This window comes from Pleurodeles waltl, chromosome 1_1 (genome assembly GCF_031143425.1).
Source record: "Pleurodeles waltl isolate 20211129_DDA chromosome 1_1, aPleWal1.hap1.20221129, whole genome shotgun sequence".
Lineage (NCBI taxonomy): Eukaryota > Metazoa > Chordata > Amphibia > Caudata > Salamandridae > Pleurodeles > Pleurodeles waltl.
The window spans coordinates 394,863,176-394,886,813 of record NC_090436.1 but is presented as its reverse complement, the minus strand read 5'-3'; the positions used below and the strand labels follow the sequence as shown (position 1 = coordinate 394,886,813).

Below are 23,638 nucleotides of genomic sequence, written 5' to 3'. Positions count from 1 at the left end.
TGGACACCTTTCATGCCATCAGATAGCTAAACAAGGTGGGAGAGCAGGTGGAGATTAAAGAGAGGGAGGAAATGAGGGACAAACAAGAGCTGTTGTAAAAGAACACTATAAGTCGCAAACAATCCTGACAAAGAAGAGGTACGGCTCGCAGCATGGAAATAGAAGAAGGAATGCATCATTTGCTTTGGGTTTTCATCGCCACAGAGCTCTTGCCTCCAATTAACTGTATAAAAGTGTCACATTTTATGTACGGGTGACTAAGCGGAGGCAGTGCCAGGATAAGATCTGTATTATGCACAGTATGAGAACGCGAGCACTGGCTGGTTCATGTCCCAACTTGGACATGTGTTTTTTGGTGAACGTGTGACAGATGAGTGCGAGAGCCTCTTTAAGGAAAGCATCTCTTATCATAGAATGGCTGACGCAAAAATGTATTTCTTAATTAATCATCCGTCAGCCCCCTCTGTGTCTCCACACTGAGGCATTGAGCCCAGCACAAACTGCAAGCATCTTCTTTATAAGAATAAGACCCACATGAAGCGCGGAGTCTGAAGCAGGCGCTGTGCTGATAAAACGAAAGCTGCGTGGGCTTCACATACATACACAAGCTAACTTCTAGCTGTAAACTGCAAATGCCAATGCAGTCAGGTGAGCATGTTTTGCTAAAAAAACATACAAACACCGCAGTCCAAATTCACGAGCCGAGAAGTTACAAAAACAAAAAAAAGGGCCAAAACTACCCTAAATAGACAGGAGGGAACAAGAACATGTAATAGGGCGTGTAGCCATGGGAGAGGGTAATACAGTAATTGCGCCACTAACAAGTCAAAATGGCCCTCAAAAGAACCAATAAAAAATTATAGTTGTGCTCAAAGCCCACAGAAGAGATACAGCATGTCTCTAAGAAAGCGACTGCATGCAGCCTAGGCTCGACTTAAAAAAGGAAAATTCAATAACACTACTCAATAGTACACATTAATTTACAAATATCTATATCATGTCAGGCAAAAGTACCTATGACGACACCCTCTTAACAGTTTACATCCCTAGTGAGCCCTGAACCCGATAACTAGAGAACCCCCACACATATACTATACACCATATAAGGAGCTGTAGACCTTGAAAGGCAGGTGTTTGGCGTTGTCAGGGTGACACTACATTAAGAAAAGCACAAACATGTAATTAAAAAAAATTCAGCAATATTAAAGCTTTAGGTACCATCTTACAACGACATTCATTAGAGCAAGTAATGACTCACTGTTAATCTAGTGATTGTCAATAAAACACATCATTGAGCTTCATTAAAATCATTTGAGGATTTACTAGTAACTGTTGCTGCCAATAAAGCATTTCAATTTCAATTAAGCGGGTCCTGCAAGTCTTTTTCTACATTCAACCTGCTACCAACACAGCCTTAGTAACCCCCCCAATAGAAGGCTCTGCACTCCATAGCCTTTGGGCAAAAGCTCAAACTCCAGGAGCACTTGAAAATGAAGGAAACCTCTCCCAGGGTCATGAATATACAGCCTCCTGGGAGACTTGGGAGCGACTATCACAACATCAAAGTAGGGGCTCCATTGGAGGCTGCTGCGCTCCTGGCAACTCCCAGAACACCCGTTTTGCCCTCCCTGGTGCATCACTTGGAGCAAATATGCAAATGTTTAAGTCCTCGCATAGGTCATGAGACACTCCATTCCTGGAGGCCTGAATACTTTAGTAGCGGCCTTGTCCTCAAAATACCACATGGTGTGTTCTTCAAATGCTGCAAGGGGATATTACTTGCATACGGCTAGACTCTGTTCCCCTGGGAGAACCACATACCTCTGTTTCCTTAGGCCCTTTGGGCCTTCTTTGACTATCTTGGTGGCGTTTTAATCCCGACTGCCAGCGCAAGGCACCAGAAAGGGTTTCTTCAGGCTGCCTCACTGCTAAATTTTGACACTTTTGTGCCGGCAGAAATCAGGGACCTCCTCTTGTTAGAGGTGACACATCTGAAGGGCCAGTTCACTGAAGGCTTGTGGAACCCTCAATGGGCCCTCGTAAGCAGGTCCATATCTCTACTGGCCTTCAGCAGGTGTAGGGAAATAGCGCCACTGGCCTTGGAGAAACAATTCAGTTGGAGAGAGCCAACTGATGTCAGAAGAAGTTGAATCCATCCTCGCAATTGGGGTTCAGGTGTCTCTCTAGTCTAGCTTGGGATTTCCTCTGCTGTTGCTTCCCCCAGTTCTAGACTGTTGTCAAGGGTCTCTCCCTTGTGCAGGGGTTTTTAGGAGGAGGTGGGAAGTTCCAGAAGCTAGGCATTCACACACAATCCTAGGGTGACATCACTCCACTACCACCCCACCCTGACCATCCTGTACAGCTTTTTAGGTATTTCCAAGATAAAGCGGTCAGGAGATTACTGAAATACCTCTTCTAGGAGCCTCAGCCCTGTCTTAATTGCCCCAGCTGTCTTATTCTTTCACTCCAAAACATCAAAGGGCAGACCTCCAGTGTACTGGCTCCAAAAGTCTGGCTACCCTCCTTTGTTTCTGTGCAGATGAGCCTTCCCAGGCCAGGTACAGTGTGAAAAGTAATTAGCACATGAGATTCCATCCCCCACTCTCTCCTAGCACATTTTCAATTACTGGCTAATGTCCCCATTGTGTGGGAAGTCCTCTGTCTTTCAGCTGGCCAGCAGAGTAATTAACTTGGCCCAGGAAAGGGAAACAAAAGTCTAGAACCTAACTACAATTAAAGCCAGAGAAAAATTATAAATCTGGCAGTATGTCAACAAAGAATCAAGACATTTAGAAATTAATGTCAAATTTGCATTCGGGATCATGATTTACCATAATATTGATGCGTCGGCTGAGTCCATAGGCCCGACTATGGCAGAACTGTAGTTTAGTGTAAATTTCGCCCATAGTGTATAACATAATGAAGCACAAAGACTTTTCACTTATCGATGTACATGTGCATACTCCAAATATTGAAGCCTACTCATAATATAAGGCCGGGCCTGGTCATCATCAATCTAAGAAGGGTACCTTCTGTGTCAGGCTACCTGAGATCAGACATCGGGCTGAGTTAGGCGGTAGTCTCACATGCTCAGTCTGTACAAGCGTGCATACGCAAATGTGTTTGTGTTCATAAACAGCCATCCCACAGCCTCTTACATTAGCTGTCCAGCAGTGGACCTAATATTTAAAGGTAGACACTGGCGATTAGAACTGCCAATCCACTATAAAATAATTTACAGTGATATTCAGGTAGTGAGACTCACAGCACAAATTCATATACCAGATAGTCTACAAAACAATCAAGGGGGATTAAATTAATCGAATCCATTACTCAATGTTGTTTCAGTAAAAGGGACAATGAACTATCTAGAGAACGGTGATCGACGAGTGTATTTTAATTTACCACTGGCTGAAGCAGTGGTACTTGTCAAACTGGTAATAACATTGGCAAAAGCAACCCTTTTGCCACATATTGGCATTATTTCATGAAAGGTTTTAAGAAAATGGTTGTCATGGTGACACTGGGCCAGCAAAACTCTATTCTTATGAAGGGTGGAATTGCAGAAAATGTCCTTTGACGAGCGAGAATCAACTGCATGCAGTAAAAGTCCCACATTAAGTGACAAGTTGAAATTAACTCTAAACACTGCATTAATGCATGCGTTCTTGCAACCAGTGTTGCTCAAATAATATAATTAGCTGTGATTTGCGGACAGCAGAATGAATTAGTCATTTAATGCTAAGGGATGAAAAAGATTCTAGCTTACGCGTCAAGAATTTTCAATTCTGTTAGGGACACGGAGGCGAGGATTATGCTATCTCTTTCTTTACTGACTCAAACAGCAGCCAATGAAATAACAAAAAACTACATATCCCATGATGCTCTGAACCCAGCATCACATGCCCCAATCACCGATCGTGACCTTAGTCCTTATTAACTAGAACCTTTAACGTCATATCCTCCTCCTTTGTCCAAACCGATAACTTTTCAACTTCTTCCAGGAACTTCCTCTGCAAAGGTGATTCGTAACTCTTCTCATCCGAAGTAGTCCTCCTAGAATAATTCAACCAGAGTTGGAAATCACAACAACTTCCTAAGAGTTGAGGCAACAGGCCGTCTTCCACCAAAGCTACCAGAACCTAAAATCAGGAGTTCTTCTGATCGGAACCTATATATACGATAATAAAAGGTAATATCTCATAATGCTAGACTGCTCAGCAAAATACTAATGAAACACTCTCCAATATATAACACAGGGAGGGCATAAATTTATTCAATTCAAAAACGTATACACATTTGAAAATAATATCAATATTCAACTATGGGGGGGATAATCCTTGCCTCTGTGTCCTTAATAGAATTGAAAATTCTTGACGCGTAAGCTAGAATTTTTTTTATTCTATGTCAGGACCGGAGGCTCAGATTATGCTAGTTAAAAGCTGATTAATGACAACAGAGGCAACATCAACAACAGGTTTATAATAAAACTAAAAGTGCATTCCGAAGACCAATCTGCCGCTTTCATAATATCTTCTAATTTAGACCCCAAAGCATAGGATTTTGAAACCATAGCCCCTCTAACAGAGTGAGCTCCAAATACTGTGGTATCTATACCTGCTTCACTCTTTAACCATCTTATCCATTTAGAGAGAGTGGCTGAGGAAACTGGTTTAAATGGCTTCTGCAAAGATATTAATAATTACCCTTCCGCGGCTTGTCTAAACTCTTCAGTGACTAATTCATAATCTTTCAAACACTGTACAACACATAATTTTGAATTCTCAGGGTACATAGGATAAGTTACTGACCTGCAATTAGTTTTAGTTCTTCTAGAAAAATTTAAAGTAACTCCATTGGGAGAGTAAACCCTACCAGACTGATCCAAAGCCCTGACATCTGAAACCCTCTTACAAGAAATGAGGCATAACAACATAGTTAACTTTGCTGAAAGCTGTTTGGCGGGATAAATACTTGTTACTAGGCCAAGAATCTAAATTTTTTTAAAACAATGGTCACATCCCATAACACAGAATATCTGGTCTGAGGTGGATTAGAAAGTCGAATACCTCTCAGTAACTTGCAAACTAAGGGATGTTCACCCACTGGTTTGCCATCAATATGTTTGTGACCTGCAGAGATGGCTGATCTGAAATTATTAATAGACCTATAAGCCAACCCCTGAGGATGCTAATTCAGCCAAAATATTTAGGATCATCAATACTTGACTGCAAGGGATTGCTAACCCTTCCATTGCACCAACCAACCCATCTGCGCCATGCAGATGCATATCCCTTGTGGGTGCTAGGGGCCCAAGCTTGTTTGATAAAGTTTGCAGCTTGTTGCGAAAGGCCTGGGGTTTTCCATCTTGTCCGGAAACCCTCCATGCCATCAACGTCTGATTCCCTGACAAGATCAGTGGATGTTGAAGGCCCTCCGGACCCAATAAAAGATTCTGACGAGGAGGAATGAGCAGCGGAGGAGCACAAGCTAATTGAAGAGCAATGGGGAACCAGGGCTGAGATCTCCACAATGGTGTCACCAAAACCAGATCTGTTTTCTGACTCCAAACCTGAGACAGGACCCTGGGAATCAACAGAAACGGGGGGAAGGCATAACCCAGAAAGAGGGAGCAAGTCTGTAGAAAGGCATCTGTCGCTAGAGCCAGGGGATCCGGTCGCCAACTGAAGAATTTCGGCATTGATCATTGAGGCGTGATGCAAATAGATCTACCTCGCAAGAGCCCCATTCGTGGACTATCTTTTGGTAGATAAGGGGATCCAGTTTCCAGTCGCTGGGGTCCGTCAGATATCTGGAGCTCCAGTCTGCTATAGTGTTTTGGGCTCCTGGTAAGTATTCCGCTGATACCACCAGCTGGTGACTCAGGCAATAATGCCAAAACTCCTTGGCTATCTCTGCTAGAACCCTGGATTTCGTTCCCCCAAGCTTGTTGACATAACGTACTGCTGAGATGTTGTCCATCCTCAGCAGAATACAACAATCTGTTTTGAGGGGGGACAGGCTCTTTATAGCAAAAGAACCTGCCAGGAGTTCCAAGCAATTGATGTGGAGGGTCTGCTCCGTCATGGACCAACGACCCCCGGTCACTAATGACTTGCTACGGGCTCCCCATCCCCACTGACTGGCGTCTGATCCTATCAGGTGAGACCCGAATATGGCTCTTCCGTTCCAAGCCTTCATGTGGTGAAGCCACCACTGAATTTCCTCCTTGACCTCCGTGGTTAGAGGAATCAAAGTCGAATAGCTCAGGCCTTGTCTTAAATGTTTGATCTTCAATCTCTGTAGAGCTCGATAGTGCAACGGAGCTGGAAATATTGCTTGAATGGAGGAGGTCAATAGACCCACCATTCGAGCAATGTTTCTCAGAGAAATATCGAGCTGGATAGAGCTAATCTCAATTCCTTCTTGATATTGTGGATCTTTAATGAGGGAAGAATCAGTTGAGACTGTATTGAATCGATCTTGAATCCCAAAAACTCGATCACTTGAGTTGGATTCAACAATGACTTCTGCACATTGAGGAGGAAACCCAAGTCCTGTAATAAATTGATTGTCCGGTTCAAATGCATCAACAGGGATTGGGGATCCTGAGCCATCACTAGGATGTCGTCCAAATAAATGATTAGTCGTACCCCCTTGGTTCTCAGCCACTCTACCACTGGTCTCAACAGTTTCGTGAAGCACCAAGGGGCCGAAGACAGGCCGAACGGCAAGGCTGTGAATTCCAGACAATGACCGTTCCAATGAAATTGGAGAAATCTCCTGTGAGGAGGGAATACAGGGATTGAAAGGTACGCATCTTTTAGGTCTAACCGGACCATCCAGTCCCCTTCTAACAGAATATCCCTCAACATGTGAATCCCCTCCATCTTGAAGTGTGTATACACAATCCAAGATTTGAAATCCTTTAGATTTAGAACAAGACGATGACCCCCTCCTTTCTTGTCTACCACTAAAATGGGGTTGCAAAATCCAGAGGGGTGAGGAGTAGAGAAAACTACTGCTCCTTTGTCTAATAATGCTTGTACCTCTGTATCTATAAACATCTGATTTGCACGGGAAAAACTCATTTGAACAGGGGGAGACGGTTGGATCGGCGTACTGATAAACTCCAGATGGAAACCTGACACTGTCTGAAGAATCCAGGGATCCCCAGAGATTTTTCTCCTGTTGTCTAAAAACAAACCCACTCTTCTCCCTAGAACAACCTGCGAATGGCGAATAATTCTTACCGGTGTTTCTTGAATTGCTCCTTGCTGACCTCTGCGATGTCCCCTGCGGAACCTGGGTCTACCTCCTCTGGGTCGAGTGGGATAGAAAGTGGCCTCGGATTAGTCTCCGTGACAATTACCTCTTCCTCTAGGGTAGTAGTTCTGGGGACTACCAAAAGATCCCCTGCCAGGCATTCGTCTGCCATAACGCCCAGCCCTGACAAAAAAGGCCTCTCTTAAATACTTTAAGGGACAATTGTGCTTTGTCCAAGGTGGAAAAAGTGGAACAGAATTTTGCCAACTCTTTAATGAAGGACAAACCAAAAAGAAGCCCCTCTGCTGCTGGTCCCGCTTCCGAAGGGGCTAAGTCTGCTAATTCAGGATCCATACACATAAGTATGGACTTCCTGCGTTCAGCTGAAAGCGCACAGTTGGCATTACCTAGCTGGCACACTGCTCTCTGAGCCCATCCCATCAAGACATCTGTGTCAACAGGGATGCCCGATTCCTTAGAAACCACTGCCAAATCTAAAATTTTAGTTAATGGGCCTGATAAATCGAGAATTTTATCCTGGCACAGGAGCCATGATCTATCCAGGCCTTTTTTAGGATCCTTCGCAAATTTCTTAAGGAAGGTAACCATTGTAGGGTCAATTTCCAGGGTGTCTGCTATATTGTTTTCCAGATCTGGTCTAGGGCATTCCGCCCTAAGGCAAGAGCGAACCTCCTTTTCAAAACTTCTTCTCAAGTTAACATGGACATATTGCGCCACTTCCGAAGACGGAAGCCAATTAGACGACCTAGGATGCATGATCTCTGAAGGATCGAAGTCTAACAGCTGAGGGTGGTTGGAGTGTTTTTTCGCTCTCTTGCTAGGTGCTGGAGAATTTAATTAGTCTGATTCCTGATCTGAAGAGTCCCTGTCTGAAGAAGAGGAATTCGCCATAGTGCTATAATTATGCTCAGCTATTCGTTTGCTGCGTAGTTTTTCAAAAACATCAGCATGTAGATCCTCAGAGGTATCATAATTTACAACATTCTTTGTTTTAGCCTTAGATTTTGCTGATACCTTAGGATTAGTCCCATCAGGGACAGTTGATGATTTATCAGCCATCCAGCCTTGAGAGTGTGCGTATTCTAATAATTGCCCCGAAAAGGGTCCTAAAGCTCTCACCAAGGCATCATTCACCGACTGCTGCACTCTAGTGTCAAGCGCTTCCACTAAATTAACCTCCAACTGGTTGTCTGTATCATCAGGATAATATCCTGCATCTTGGTCACCCCATTGAGCCATAATATTCAAAATTAAAATAAATATGGACCAAGCAAAAAAAGGGGGAGTGAAAGAACCCCTTAACAGGCACAAAATGAAATAATGAGGGAGAAAAGCCTTCGATAATAAGTGGAGGGAGCTGCCTGTCTGTCACTCTAGGCACAGCCTGATTTATATTTTACAACCCAGTTTACAATAAAACTGCGCGTCAGGGCAACACTTTGCAGCCTGTCACTCCGGCACCAGAAACCTGCCTGAACGCGCTCCAATCTACGAGCCGATCTCCACGAAGCAGTTTGGGGAAAGAGATCGGCTCGTAAAAGGCGCGCGCGTCCAACGAACGTGCCGACAGAGAAGACAGACTACGCGCGAAGCGCGTACAGTGTCCCTGCTCCTGCTCCACGGCAAATAAATAAATAAAGGCAAGAAAGGTCGGCAAGAAGCCGATGACATGTAAAACGAAACAAATACAGCGAGTGGAATCGCGTCTCTACAATACAGCAATAAAACTATTCCAAATCACAAATAGTCGTGAGAGAAAAAGTAATAGGCACATATCTGCTGCGAAGCAGCAAAGAAAGAGGATATGACATTAAAGGTTATAGTTAGTAAGGACTAAGGTCACAATCGGTGATTGGGGCATGTGATGCTGGGTTCAGACCATCATGGGATATGTAGTTTTTTGTTTATTGTTATTTCATTGGCTGCTTTTGAGTCAGTAAAGAAAGAGATAGCATAATCTGATCCTCCGGTCCTGACATAGAATTTCTCTATTATTTTTTTTCTCTCTCTCTCTCTCTCTCTCTATATATATATATATATATATATATATATATATATATATATATATATATATATATATATATATATATATATATATATATATATATATATATATATAAATATTAAAAAAAACAAACGTGCAACTGTGCTTTGAGAAGCGCAAGGGCTTCAAGAAGCAAAGCATTCTTTTTAAAGCCAGAAACATTTTTGTGTGAATAGCTTTACGCTCTCGAGATTTTTCAGCACATCTAGGGCAAGACGCTCGAGAATACGGAGGGAGAAAAGCAGCAGGACTGGGCATTCTGCATTGATCACATTCTAAACACTATGTCATCTTGTCTATTGCAATCTACATATTTTACTAATTTATTGTTCTCGTACCGGATTCCAGCCTTTTGTCCTGCCGAGAAGTACTTTACATCAACCTCATTCAAAAAACAGGCGTTCAATAGCTAGTATATTGGCTCATGTCTAGGGGGTTTATTGTTAATCGACACTGATACAGCAAGGCGGAGTGATTGACTGCAGTGGTACCACAACCCTGCTGAAGATTACAGAATTAAAGTCGTGGTGGTACGTTTTTTACATCCATATACTGGAGGTGAAAGGTTATATTAACAACAGTTTAACAAACTACATAATGTCAGTTTATATCCGTAGTTCTTGTTTATTTGGGATGTTTACTTTATTCACCGAAAAATTATGAACCTACATCGCTCAACTATTACTCATATGTGACTGTAGAATGACCAACACTGTATTTTCCAGCAAAAAATAGTAAACGTTCCTATATAACACTAACAACAACGAAAACTGGCCAACAAAGGGTGCCCTTCAAATCAAATTCCGGCATAAACGTGAAGCGTAACAAGCATGACGCTTACTTTTTTGGGAGTTTTAGTCTAAGCCTCTTCAACCGAAATCAGGTTTTGATATGTTAGTAATTGCTCTGTGTCCTAATATTTGGCATGCTAGTTATGAAGGTTTAAAGAAATGTACAAGCAGTCCTGACAGAGATTTCCAACACCGTATACTTGCTCTTCATTGCGATATTTGGTTTACAGCATTACCCATTTCTATATATTACCACGCATGCGAATAATAAGAAAAATTCCGAACTGCGCTGGCCAGTGGACAAAGACAAAAACATACAATCTATTTTATGAAATCAAACCCTTGGTTACCACATGTGTAGTTTTGTGTTTAAATTAACTTTCCCTGTTATATTACCTTCAAATTAACCATTTTACTTAAGGTACTACAAAAATATGGCGAATCAATACTAATACTTAATGGCTCAGTTATTTAAATGATTGCGGAGGTTGACGTTTATGTAGCTGATAAATTCAAATTATGCTGACTTCCTTACCATTGTGTTGGTCAGCCTTACATAACATGCTTCATTTCGACAAATATAGTTTCCCCCAGGATAAGAATAGGAAATGTGCCCCCTTCCTCCACAGAACAATGTATAATAACATGTATAAACGGATTTGGAAAATCCGTTCTCTAAATAAAAGCCGCATTACAGAGGCTAACAAAATTAAAGGATACTCAAGCGATTTAAGCTTTTGTGTCCCATGCTCCTGGCTACCACAATTATATTAGAAATTCAACACTTTGACTTCTCCTACTACTTGCATTCCACAACTCGATGATATACTGAGTTAAACTTATACTGAGGAGGCTTAACTTTGCACGGATAGTATTGCCGGTTATTAAAATGACAAAATTGTGAAATACTGGTGCAGTTTGAGCCACAATCTACTGCATAATCTGCATTTTCTTGCCACATAGTTTTATCAGCTCTGATGAGTAATTGGGTGCTACAGTGCCTTAATTCAAGTGGCGCTGTCTATCTCTGTGCAACTGCATTTTTCAACTAGATAACCCATGCAAGGTCCAGTCAGCGTCAAAATGAATGCCACGTGCCAGTTTGTTTTTCCACCAGCAACTTGGGTTACACATGGAAAACCTAGTTTGCACTTGTGTAAAAGTTACTCACTCAGATTTTGACGAGTAAATGTAGTGTAGGAAACAGCGTTACGGGGCTGGAATGCCATTAAAGTTATTGAGCACCCACACACTTAAATGTTTATAAGCATTCATAGTTTTCACTCTGGACAAGGCCGATGTAAATCCTGAACTAGAGTGGCAAGAGGTTGATATTTGACTCCTACTGAAATCTTCCTCTGAGTTGTGGATAACTGATGGGTCTTATATTGTCGCACGCTGCATGGTACAATGGCTGTTTTGTTGTTAAAAAAAATATATATTTTTTTTAAAATAGAGTGGAAAGAGGACACAAAAAGGAGCGATTGCAGAGATATCCCTACGGGGAAAATATTTTTCCCGTGTAGGAAGAAAACGATTAAGCTATCGTGCACTTGCTCAGCAGATTTTCACATGAGCAGATATACCCATGTAGGTTTGCTCGCGCAAATAAGCTAATACGCAAAAGATTTCTAGGGTTGTGGCTTAAAAATGTGACTTTGGCAGGGAGAAACATTTGAAGTAACATGAGCACACGTTCAGTGTGTATTAATTTCACAGTTGCCAAACCACTGGCAGAGTCTAAGACGGAATGAAGTGCGGCCTTCATTACTTAGGTAGCAACACAATCACCTTCCTTTCTTCGTATCCAGCTACAGGGTGAAAATTAAAGACAGGGCAGATGGGTGAGCCCTGGGTACCCAAGAGACAGAACCTCATTTCACGGAAGTGGGAGGTCTGTGAGACAAGTAGTCATGGAAAGGGCACGCTGGAGCACAACAGCTACCAGAGATCACAAACCCGCACAAAGTGTAGCATATAATATACAGCTCAGCCCCGGGCGAAACCATAGCATAAGTGGAGAGACAAAGCTGGAAACTAAACAGAAGAAAGTTTCAGCTGCCAAAGTCCAACAAAACTCACAAACGTTGTACCTTCGGGATCTCTAAGAACACGACACAACTCTGCACTAGTGAGGAATGAGAGTAAATACAAAGCCGAGAACAAACGCTCCCTGAGGTCAGCTGTCAGAGCCCAGCACCAGCCATAGAATGGGAGACCTGGGATCCCAGCAAACATACAGGAAGAAACTCATCACAGCAGAGGAGCAAGACAGAGCTGAAGAATCAGCTGAATACAGTCCTAGCAGCAAGCAACGGCCGTGCAATGGAATGCCAAGAGATTTCAGAGAGCACACAAGAAGATCATTTAATGGGATTTATACAACGAGAATTAAATGGGGCTGGCGCTTGAGAGTCAATGATGCTACCACAAATGCATCATTATCCTTATAAAGTTTTACTATGGATCTCAAACACAACTCAAAAATATAGAGCTGGGAATATTTTAGCCTAGTGGTCTATCAGAGCTCATTGACATGATGTGCGACCTGGGAATTTAAGCGATCCCAAAACATACAAACTATAGAAAATCAACTTATACAAATTAATCAATCAATCATAGCATTTGTAAAGCACAGCACTTTCACCCTTAAGGGTATCTGGGCGCTGAGGGTGCCATGGCTCAGTCGAAAAGCCACGTCTTGAGTCTCCTTCTGAAGTCCACCAGGGAGGGAGCTGTTCGGAGGTGGAAGGACAGACTGTTCCAGGATCTGGCTGCTGTGTAGGGAAAGGATCGTCCTCCGCTGCGGCTGCGATGGAGGGGGGAGGTGTGCGCGAGGTTTAGCAAGGCATAGCATAGCTGCTTTGTTGGGATGTAGAAGTTCAGTCGATGATTGATGTAGGATGGTCCTAGGTTATGGAGAGCTTTGCATGTGTGAGGATTTTGAATTGGCATCTCTTCTGGATAGGGAGCCAGTGGAGGTTCCCGAGGTGTGAGGTGATGCTTGAGCATTTGAGGAGGTTGCGGATGAGTCTGGCTGTGATGTTCTGTAGAGTCCGGAGTCTTAAGTAGCTGGGAGGACACTCCGGTGTAGAGAGTGGTGCCACAGTCAAGGCGGTTGGTGACCAGGACAAGCTTGACTGTCTTTCTGGTGTCAGGAGAGATCCATTTGAAGGTTCAGGGGAGCATACATAGGATGTAGAAACAAAGGAGGCGACTGAGTTTACTTTCTGATTTATGGATAGTTGGCAATCGAGGATGATGCTGAGGTTTTGAGTGTAGTCTTATGGAGAAGGCATTGGTCTGAGTTCTGCTGGCCACCAGCTGTGGTCCCATACAGAGGTATTCTTCCTGAAGATCCCTTTTGTCGGTGTTTAGTTTTAGGCAGCTGTTTTTTATCCATGTTTCATGGCATTACAGAAGTTGGCTTTGGCATTGTGGGGGTCCTTTGGTGAGTGAGAGGATCAGTTGAGTGTCGTCGGTGTAGGAGAATTTATTGAGTATCTGACTATGTCTGCTGGGGGGAATATGTAGATGTTGAACAGGGTTGCACTGAGGGAGGATCCTTTGGGTATGCCGCAGGTGATGTTCTTGGGTGTAGAAGTGAAGGGAGGAAGGCGGATGCGCTGCGGGCGGTCTGAGGACAGAGGTAACCAACTTAGGGCATTTTGTTGAATGCATATGTTGTGGAGTCTGTTGAGGAGAGTCTGGTGGGAGACTGTATTGAACGTTGCAGAGAGGTCCAGAAGGATCTGAGCTGAAGACTCTCCTCGTTTGAGGAGGGTCTCGATGTCAATCCTGATTATGAGGTGTCCAGAAGGTGGTTTTGTCCGAGATGGTTGGTGAGGTTTTGGCTGATGGGTTTCTCGGGCATTTTGGCCAGGAAGGGGAGCAGGGAGATCGGTCTGTAGTTTTTGAGGTCGCTGGAGTCAGCAGAAGGTTTCTTTAGGAGGGGTCTGACCTCGGTGTGCTTCCATTCGTCCGGGAAGATTGCCGTGGAGATGGAGGTGTTGAGGATGCAGGTTAGTGCTGTGCTAATAATGTTGGGTCTGAGGTTGAAAAGCCGGTGGAGGCAGGGGTCGGTGGGTGCCCCAGTGTGGATGGATGACATGATTTGGCATGATGGCTGCTGAGGTCTGTGAGATAGTCTGAAACAAGGAGGTTATCGTGTGGCTGATTTTCACTGCTTGAGATAGGTTGTCTAGGCTGGAGGGGGAGGGTTGGGGGTCGAAATTGTTGTAAATGGTGGTGATCTTGCTGTGGAAGAAGTCAGAGGGTGTCGCAGAGTCCCCAGGATGGATGGATGCTGGTCTCTGTGGCTATCAGGTTAGAGAATCCCTTGAGGATTCGGAAGAGTTCTTTTGTGTGGTTCGCTGCGGTGTCGATGCGGGCAGTGATGGCTGCTCTTTTTGCTGCCTTGATGTGGTAATTGAGGGCTGCCTTGTAGGCAGCTCTGTCGAGGGGTGGGGAAGGGAGTCCTTGGTCACACATCATTGTAGGTGGCAGTCACATTTGGAGTTTCTGAGCTCTGAAGTGTACCATCTCGCTGGCTTGGAGGTGTTGCTGGTTTTAGCTTGTTTCAGCAGGGTGACTGAAAGAGGATTTGGTGAGCCAGGTGGTTTAGTTTTGGACAGTCTGGTTGTGGTCAAGGTCCGCCATGGGCTTGGGTTGTGCGGTGCCTAGGGCTCCGGTGGGATGTGCTGAGGTGGCGTGCGGTGAACTGGAGCTGGTAAAGTGGACAATGACGTGGTCGGTCCAGGTGAGTTCAGTCACATGGGTGAAATTGATTCTGTTGCTAGAAATGAAGATGGTGTCCGGCTTTGTGCATGGATTTGGGGACCAGTTGGGTGAGGCCGATGTTGCTGAGGTTCTCTATGAGGGAAGTGGAAATTGAGATCGCCAAGTACGACATAGTGAAAGAAGTTGATGGCGAGGAGAGGGATGAGATTGGCGGTGCAGAAGACTGGCCGTGGTCCCTGCGGTCTGCATGCGAGGGTGCCTCACATTGTGGTGTTTGCATCAGTCTGGAGTCAAAAGTTAAGGTGCTCCATGAGGGAGGTTGTGTCATTGTCAGTGATGGTGTATTGGATGGTATACAAAATAGGAGCAAGGAAAGAGCTGGGGTCCAAGTTGCTAAAGTTAAATTGACACTGTTCATCAAGACCCACAGAATGTAGAGTATGAAATTCGGAGAGACCACAACATACAAAATTGTCACAGGAAAGTAGTCCTGCAGTGTGAACACCAGAATTCAAACTTCTACTGTCAAAGCATGGAACAATTTACACAAAAGGGGGCCAGGGTTCTCAATGAGCCCCCTCTATATGAACTCTTCATAGTGAAAACCTAGATTGAGAGCAAAGACAGAGAGCCAGATAGCAAGAAGAGTATATGGGCAGCCATGATAAATCTGTAACACCCACTCAAAGTGCAGTCCTAGAAAGCGAAGGATCCGGAAGCATGCATACTTATTAAAACAAGCATTTGAAAGGCAATGGGTCTTGAATTTGCTTGAGTTGGAGCTATTATGGTTGTAAATTCCCAACAGGACTTTTCTTCCCCAATAAATTGAAAATGAAAAGTAAAGCAGCTGACATAAGCAAGCCAATTCAAAGTGCCACGACTGCCGTGAGCGTGAAGGAGACCCAAAAAAAGAAAAAGAAGATCACTCATACCCCGCCCCTAAAGCCACTGCGCCCCCACCCCTAAAACTACCACAACCTCAACCCCAACCCTATAAAATTTCCCCAACCCCCACTCCGCCCCTTAAACTAGTCACCCCCACCCCTAAAACCTAAAATTATCCTAACCCCGCCCATAAAATTACCACAACCCCCCAACATAAACCACCTCAACCCCTACCCCGCCCCTAAAATTACCGCAACCCCCTGACCCCGCCCCTAAAACCACCTCACACCCCACCCCTAAAATTACCGCAACCCATACCCCTAAAACCTAAACTACCCCAACTCCCCACCCGCCCCAAAAACTACTGTGACCACCCACCCCACCCCAAAAACCACCCCAACCCCACACCCGCCCCTAATACCACGACCCCCACCCCGCCCCTAAACCTAAAGCCACCCTAACCCCCACCCTGTCCCTAGCAGTACCGCGACCCCCACCCCGCCCCTAAAACCTAAAGCCACCCCAACAGCCACGCCGCCCCTAAAACAAACTACACCAACCCCCCATCCATAAAACTACCCCGCCCCTGCCCCCAAAACTACCCATCAACCCTACCCCAGCCCCACTTACCTGACCCGCGTCCTCTCCCATCCGGAGTCTGGTTTCATCTGCCTTAACCACACATGTTCATTGTTCCGGACATGCGTGGTTAAGGCAGAGGAAAAACAGGGTAATTGTTCAGGAAAGCGTTTTTCTGCTTTCGTGGACAACGACCCTCGTTGCTCCGCCGTCGTGGTTTAGGCTGCTTCCCGTTCATTGTCTATGAGCCGCATTGAGTGGGAGAGCTTGGTCACAGTGCAGCTAAATGAACGCCCTCTGCTTCTCACTCTTCAAATGGTAGGGAGTGTGTCCAACCTAGCATTGGTGGATCTAAGGGTTCTGCTCAGGGTGTAAAGTGAAACAAAAAAAAAAAAAATCACTGGGTGGATGGGTCTTTGGTTAGGAATGCTCTATGTGCTATTCATAGGGCTTTCACTTTAACCCTCTGCTCAACCAGTAGCCAATGGAGAGTGGCCAAGGCCTGCTGGGTGGAGTTGTGTCTGGGGATGTTGAGCAAGGTTCGGGCTGCGGCGTTCTGCACAATTTGGAGTTTCCAACTAATGTGAGATCCCGTGGTCCAGGCGAGAGAGAATTAATGCCTGGACGACAAGCCTTCTGGAAAGGGAAGGAAGAAGGTGTAGGATTTCGCAAAGCATTCTAAGAGAGCCATAACAGTTGGCGCAGAGTTTTGTTTTTTCCAGTCATACCCAGAGACTTTTAATAACCATTTCGGGGGCTGGAGGTGTGCTAAGGCAGTCCAGCCAGTCCAGACTTAGTTGGGGGTAAATGTTGTTGCCTAATACCATGAGCTTGGTCTTATCCCCATTTAGTTTGGAGCAAGAGTTGACCATCCAGATTGCTACTTTCTCCAGACAAGGTCCTAATGAGGGGGGGTTGAGGATCCTGACCAGGGAAAAGGGTAAACACCAGTTGGATGTCATCGGCATATGATACAATAGATATGCCCTATGAAAATACAATATTTGCAAGTGGGTTTATGAAAAGATAAAAAAACGTAGGGCTCAATGACAAGCCCTGCAATACTCCAAAACTTCAGAGGGAGAGGATATCCGATGAGCAGGATTTACCCAATACCTACAGGCCTAAAAAAATCATAAAAATGTTACTAGACATGCAGGTCAAGTAACTTGAATAATCAACTTGACCTAACGGAAACTGGTCTCCAATTGTGCAATCCTAGTCAAATATTTTGTTTTAAAGAGCCACCTTTTTCTTCATTCACATATATATGTGCACTTTCAAATTTGTGAATCAGCATTTCTGCTGTACAAAAACTTTTTTGTTTGAATACAAAGACGAAACGTTTGCTCCATGTAGAATATGAATCTAGCTCACGTATAGGGTACACATGAACCCTGACTTGACTCTTAGATTACTAATAGCATTGTCATCAGGGAACTGCCAGGAGTGTTTCTCAGTTCATGTTTAAACACTCAGCTTTAATAAATACACAACTAAAGCATGACGTGGTAGCATACTGTTAAGTACAGACAGTACATTTCCCACTGAAATGGCAAAAACCTTTCCCACGAACTTGCAGCTTTACTGATTAAACTATATAGTGTATTAAAAATAATCTGTGAAAACATTCAGAAAATATTTATCATTTGCAGATCACCAGGTAAAGTGTTCTGATTTGTTTTCATGCTATTCAAATATTTTTTCCATCCCACAGAAGTACAAAAATGGGCTTTCACAACTCCTGAAATATATTTTGAAATGGTTGTACAGTTGACTTAGTTATTTAAATGTGTTAGGAAACATCAGACACCCTGCAGCCTCTAATTTCACACACTGTAGAGCTCATCTGACATTTCACTTTACAAAATCCTTTAACTCTGCAGTTAGAGAATTCAACTGACTTCTGACCTCTTTCTCTAAACACAGAGCAAATGTGACATGATAAAAAGATGTAATGGCATTTTATTGCTTCTTCACTTTAAGAGTGAACAGAAAACCTGTCCTTTGTCAGCTCCCCAGAAGGAGCCAGTAGGTTCTAAATTTAGCTCGACCTGATCAAATCGCCATAGCGAGTGGGGCGAGTAGATTTTTCGAGGCCTGCTGAAAAGTTCTATCTTTCATAAGAGAGACGAGCCAGTTTAATGCCGATCCTGTGACACCTGCATTGTTGATTCTTTTAATAAGGATGTCATGGTTTACCGTAACACATGCTGCACTTAGGTCAATGGGTGCTGTACCTCTTCGATCAAGAATCATTTTTTGATTCTTACCCTACCGCCAGAAGGACAGATTACATGCTGTATTTAGGACGAAATCCAATATGGTTGCAATGGAGGACATTGTTTACTTCTAAGAAATCTGATAGGTACTTATTTATGTGTTTTCTAGTACTATGCTCAGTTCAGGAAGAAGGAGAATGGGTCTATAATTACCTGTACAAAGGGGGATCTACACTGAGTTTCTTCAAGAGGGCTTTTACCATAGCCTGTTTCAATGACAGGGGTTCTATTCCCTTAGCCGGGGAAAGATTAGCCAATTCTCGCATAATAGGGAAGATACATTCAGCCGCTTTACAAAGAATGTGCAGGGTCGAACGGGGATCCAATTTGACTTTGCTAAATAAGATTGCGAAACTGTCTGGAGTAACGCTGGGGAATTCAGCACGCCCACTTTCCTGCATTTCCTGCTTACCCTTGGTTAAAATGGGGCTTGCGTCTTTATCTGACTCATGAAAACCTGAATAAATATGAATGATTTTTTTTTTTTTGAAGAAAAAAAAAATATATTGTTAATTCATTACGGCAGGTTTGTGTAAGTTGAGGGAGTGAGTATATATATATATATATATATATATATATATATATATATATACACACACACACACACACACGTATACATATATATATATATATATATATATATATATATATATTTACAGATATATATATACAGATATATATATATATATATACACACACACACACACACATATATATATATATAAATAAATAGAGATGTATATATAAAGAGAGGAAGCGAGAGAGAGAGAAATGGAGAGAACATTGTGGGTGAACTAACATTACCAAAACAATATTAGATTTTGCAATGCATATGTATTTTTATTTGGAAACAGGTGGAAACTGAGCTTACAGCTTACTGCACTGCCTGCTAGCGCTCACTCTAACACTAAAGGCCTTCCATTAATTAATATTATATACAAGTTGGAACATCTTTTATGTTTAGATGTATTTCTTGCTGTAGAAACAGAGGATTTTCCGTTTACCTATTATGACACTCTTAATTGATGCAGTACACTAAGCCCAGTGACCCTGTACAGTGCAACAGCAAGGCAGAGCATACTTATACAGTGGAAAAAATAGAAAATGCTTATTGTTATCCCTACAAACTTTAATAACAGAAATGCACCCTCTGCTGAGTCTTTTAAAAGCCCTTGAGCTGCCTACAAAAAACAGCAGGTAAGCACTGAGATGATAATCTGGTAATGAGTTACTTAAAAATCCGTTAGATTTCTCAAAAGCATGTTGAAACTTGCTATTGTGGTTAAAGAGATCACCTAGCTGACAGAACTGGATGCTATTATTACATTTTGCTGAACACAATTTTCCAAACCATTTCACAGGACCACGCTCTTAATTTATTGTCCATCTGTTTCAGGACTAGCAGAAAAGAGGTGTCTCGCCTTCCAATGGTTAGTGAAAGGACAAGGATTTCTGGCTGCATTAGAGGTAGATTGTTTCTGAAACTGTCAGTTTAGCTAAACTTGGAATAGCAATCTCTAAAGAAAATCTTGAGTTTTTCAGATTACCAGCAATCCTTTTTCTATTCAAAACCCTATGAAAAATCAGATTGAAAGACTTCCTACTCTGAAAAATTTGCAATCCTCCTCATGAGAAACTCTTTAATATACTGATCGAAGAACAGTGGAATGACTTAAAAATTGACAGTGTTATTTTAGAAGGCCTGTTAGATGGCGCTCCCCTCTACTTTGTGGCGATATATGCACCCAATGTTCACCAAACAGGCTTCCTCAATCTTCTCACTCTTGCGCTCCTACGAGATCCACTACTTACAGCAAATGGAGGTGTGGGGGGAATTTCGATTGTGTTCCTGACCTGCAACTGGATCGATCTTACCTCCCCTTACCCACAGCCATGAGCATCCGTAGCTCTCGTCATTTTAATCAGAGGCGCACACATATGCACCTCCAAGATGTAGGGCGCATGGGTCACCCGCATGACAGTGAATATTCGTTCTACTTGTTGGTTCATTATTTACACACCCGGGTTGATATCCTTTTTTGTACTGACCAAACTGACTCTCTCACCGGGTCGGAAAATAGTTAATTGATGTCAACCCTGAATTGGGGCAAGCAACGCCCCGCCATGCCTACCTAGAGACTTCAGTCCCGGGCACTTTTGGACCCACTCTTCTGCGATGTACTGTCACGTTGCCTCAAACTGTATTTTGTAGCAAATGCCGGCTCCGTTTCTTCCCGAGCCATGGAATGGGATGCGCACAATGTAGCGGTCTGCGGCCATTGTATGGCAGCCTCCGGGGTATTCGACGGCAGTTAGTACAGGACCTCTCTGATGTGGAACGTGATCTACGGCTGATGGAGACACAGGTTGCAGACCAGTTGAGTTGTCCTCCTGACTTCGCCAGCAACGCGAACGTCGTAAATAGGTGGAATCCACCTTGAGTCGCCATTATTATCGTGAACGGCTATGCAACATGCCCACGGGGAATCGATCGGATAAATTACTTGCCTGGCTTTTTCAGGAGGAACACCATGCTATGGCAATTTGCCTGCGGATAGCAAGGTAGCCACTTCTCAGGCAGTAATCAATGATACGTTCCTGGATTATTATCAGGGGCTATATGTGAGATCTCTAGCCCCACACCCGAATTGCGTGCGTGAGTTCCTAGCGTGGGCATCTCTTCCCAAACTCTCAACCATCCAATGGGATGCTATTGAGGAACCCATTCAAATGGAGGAGATCCTTGTGGCCATATCCCAAATAGCTCGCAAAAGAACTCTGGGTACGGATGGCCTACCAATTGAGTACTATGCTACCTTTTCATCTGCTGTTAAAAAGCGCCTTTCCGAGGTATTTCAGGAGGCACATGATCAGGGTTGTCTACCGGACTCACTTGAGGCCTTGATAGTGGCATTACCTAAAACGGGACGCGATCCCACGGATGTTTAGTCGTACAGTCCCCTTTCCTTATTGAATCTTGATAAGATACTAGGGAAGATTTTGGCAAAACGGCTGCTTCCCATAATGCATAAGCTAGTCCATACTAATCAATCAGGCTTTATACCGGGCCATATCAATTTCCTTAGCATACGACACCTGTTGCAGCTCATCCATACCTCCTCACAGGATGCCCTTGATCAGGTGACAGTGTCACTAGACATTGAGAAGGCCTTTAACACCTTAGGTTGGGACTTCCTCTTCTCGACCTTTAAGGCTATTGGATTCGGGCCTCGGGTCCTGAAATGGGTTTGCACATTGTACGCAGAGCCATTGGCTAGTGTGAGAACAGGCCAGGTGATATCAGAGAGCTCTGCTGTCCAACGAAGGGATCCGTCAGGGGTGTCAGTTGTCACCACTTCTTTTCACTCTGGCAATGGAACCCCCTGCCTGCCACTTGTGTGATCATGCTGGGGCCTGGGGAGTTCCTGAGTTGGGCTATCATCATGTATTTTCCTTATATGCAGATGATGCCCTCACCTACCATCGTGATGTGAGGGCCACACGCTCTGACCTTATTCAACCTTTGGACACATTTGGTGAAGAAAATCGTGCTAGTTCCCACCAGCACCATACCCTTCCTCAAATAGAGGAGTTGTGACTGATTCGTACCTCCACTGGAGCTACAACTCCTTTAAGTAGCTGGGAGTTGACATTTACCACACAGTTTGGGACGTTCGCGATGGCAACCTGGATAGGGCGGTCGCGGGTGTTCATAGTTCTCTCCCATTCTGGCGGTTGTTGCCTGTGTGCCCAGTGGGTCGGTTTGCGGTGTCCAAGATGCTGACCCTACCTAAACTGCTTTACTTCTTTGACAGCCTTCTCCTGGAGCTTATGTGGGATGCCAGCCACCGTAGGTTGGCTGTGCCCAAACTCCAGAGACCGATGACAGGGGGTGGGCTGGAAGCCCTCAAATTTTGAATTGTATTGTGCAGCAGCACAATTGCATTGGCCGATGACCTGGTTATCTTCAACTGGCTGCCCGTTATTGCCCTCTATCCAGGCAACATTAGGGAGAGTCAGAGTATATACTTGGCTGTCGGATTTGCTTGGTACTTATCCACAAGTCTCATCTCACAACAGAGAGTGGCTCACATATGCTGGCACCATTGTGTGCACTCAAAAGGCCCCCACATTCCATTCTCATCAGCGATTCCACTATTGGATAAGGGGTACAATACGAGCTGTCGACCGAGATAGGTGAGTGGATGCAGGGGTCACCCGGGCGAGAGATTTATACTTAAAGGCTCCCTTATGACATTCCAGGATATCACTAAAATGTACACCATCATGCCCAGCCAATTTCTCACCTATTATACATTACTGCATGCCATGCCAGTTTTCTTGGGCACTGCCGACAGGGAACCACCCACATCACAGGTACTACACACCATACTTCTTGATAAGGGCATGCAACATGCCATTACTAAATTGTACACTGCGCTCCATGCAAACGAGCCGACTCTTATGCTGACTGCACGTGCTAAATGGGATACGGTGTTACCACAGCCACTGTCTGACGCAGAAAGGGTCAGAGCTCTTCAGCTGGTATAAGGAATATCCTGCAATCCTAGATTCAGGTTTACACAATTCAGTTATGTCCATCAGGCCTATCTAGACCCTCATCGTATCCAACGCATGTTTCCCTTATCGACTCCTGGTTGCCCACAGTAGGAGTTTACCATAAGATATGGGAGTACCTAGTGTTCTAATCCACATGGAGTAGGGTCACCGAGACTGGAACAGAATTGACTACACATCCCCTGACCCTTACGCCTACATCTTGCCTATTGGGTCTTCACCCTCTGAAAAAAGGCGATAAATATCTTCTCAGATTCATTGACCACGCTTTTGTATTATTCAAACGTAGGATAGCCATGGTGTGGAAGTCTCCGGCGCCCCCATCTCTTCAGCAGTGGCTGTGAGGCCTGCTGATCTGGGCATGGGCGGAAGTACATTACATTCAATGGCTACAGGCATGTGGAATTATCCGTCTAGGAGGGGGACTGCAGAGAGAATATGGTATTAAA

General features: G+C 44.1%; 1 protein-coding gene across 1 annotated transcript in view; it reads right to left on the bottom strand.

The window, feature by feature from the left end:
* Positions 1 to 23,638, bottom strand: part of TBCA (tubulin folding cofactor A) — a 381,863-nt gene that overhangs the window by 283,501 nt on the left and 74,724 nt on the right. The window lies entirely within an intron of this gene.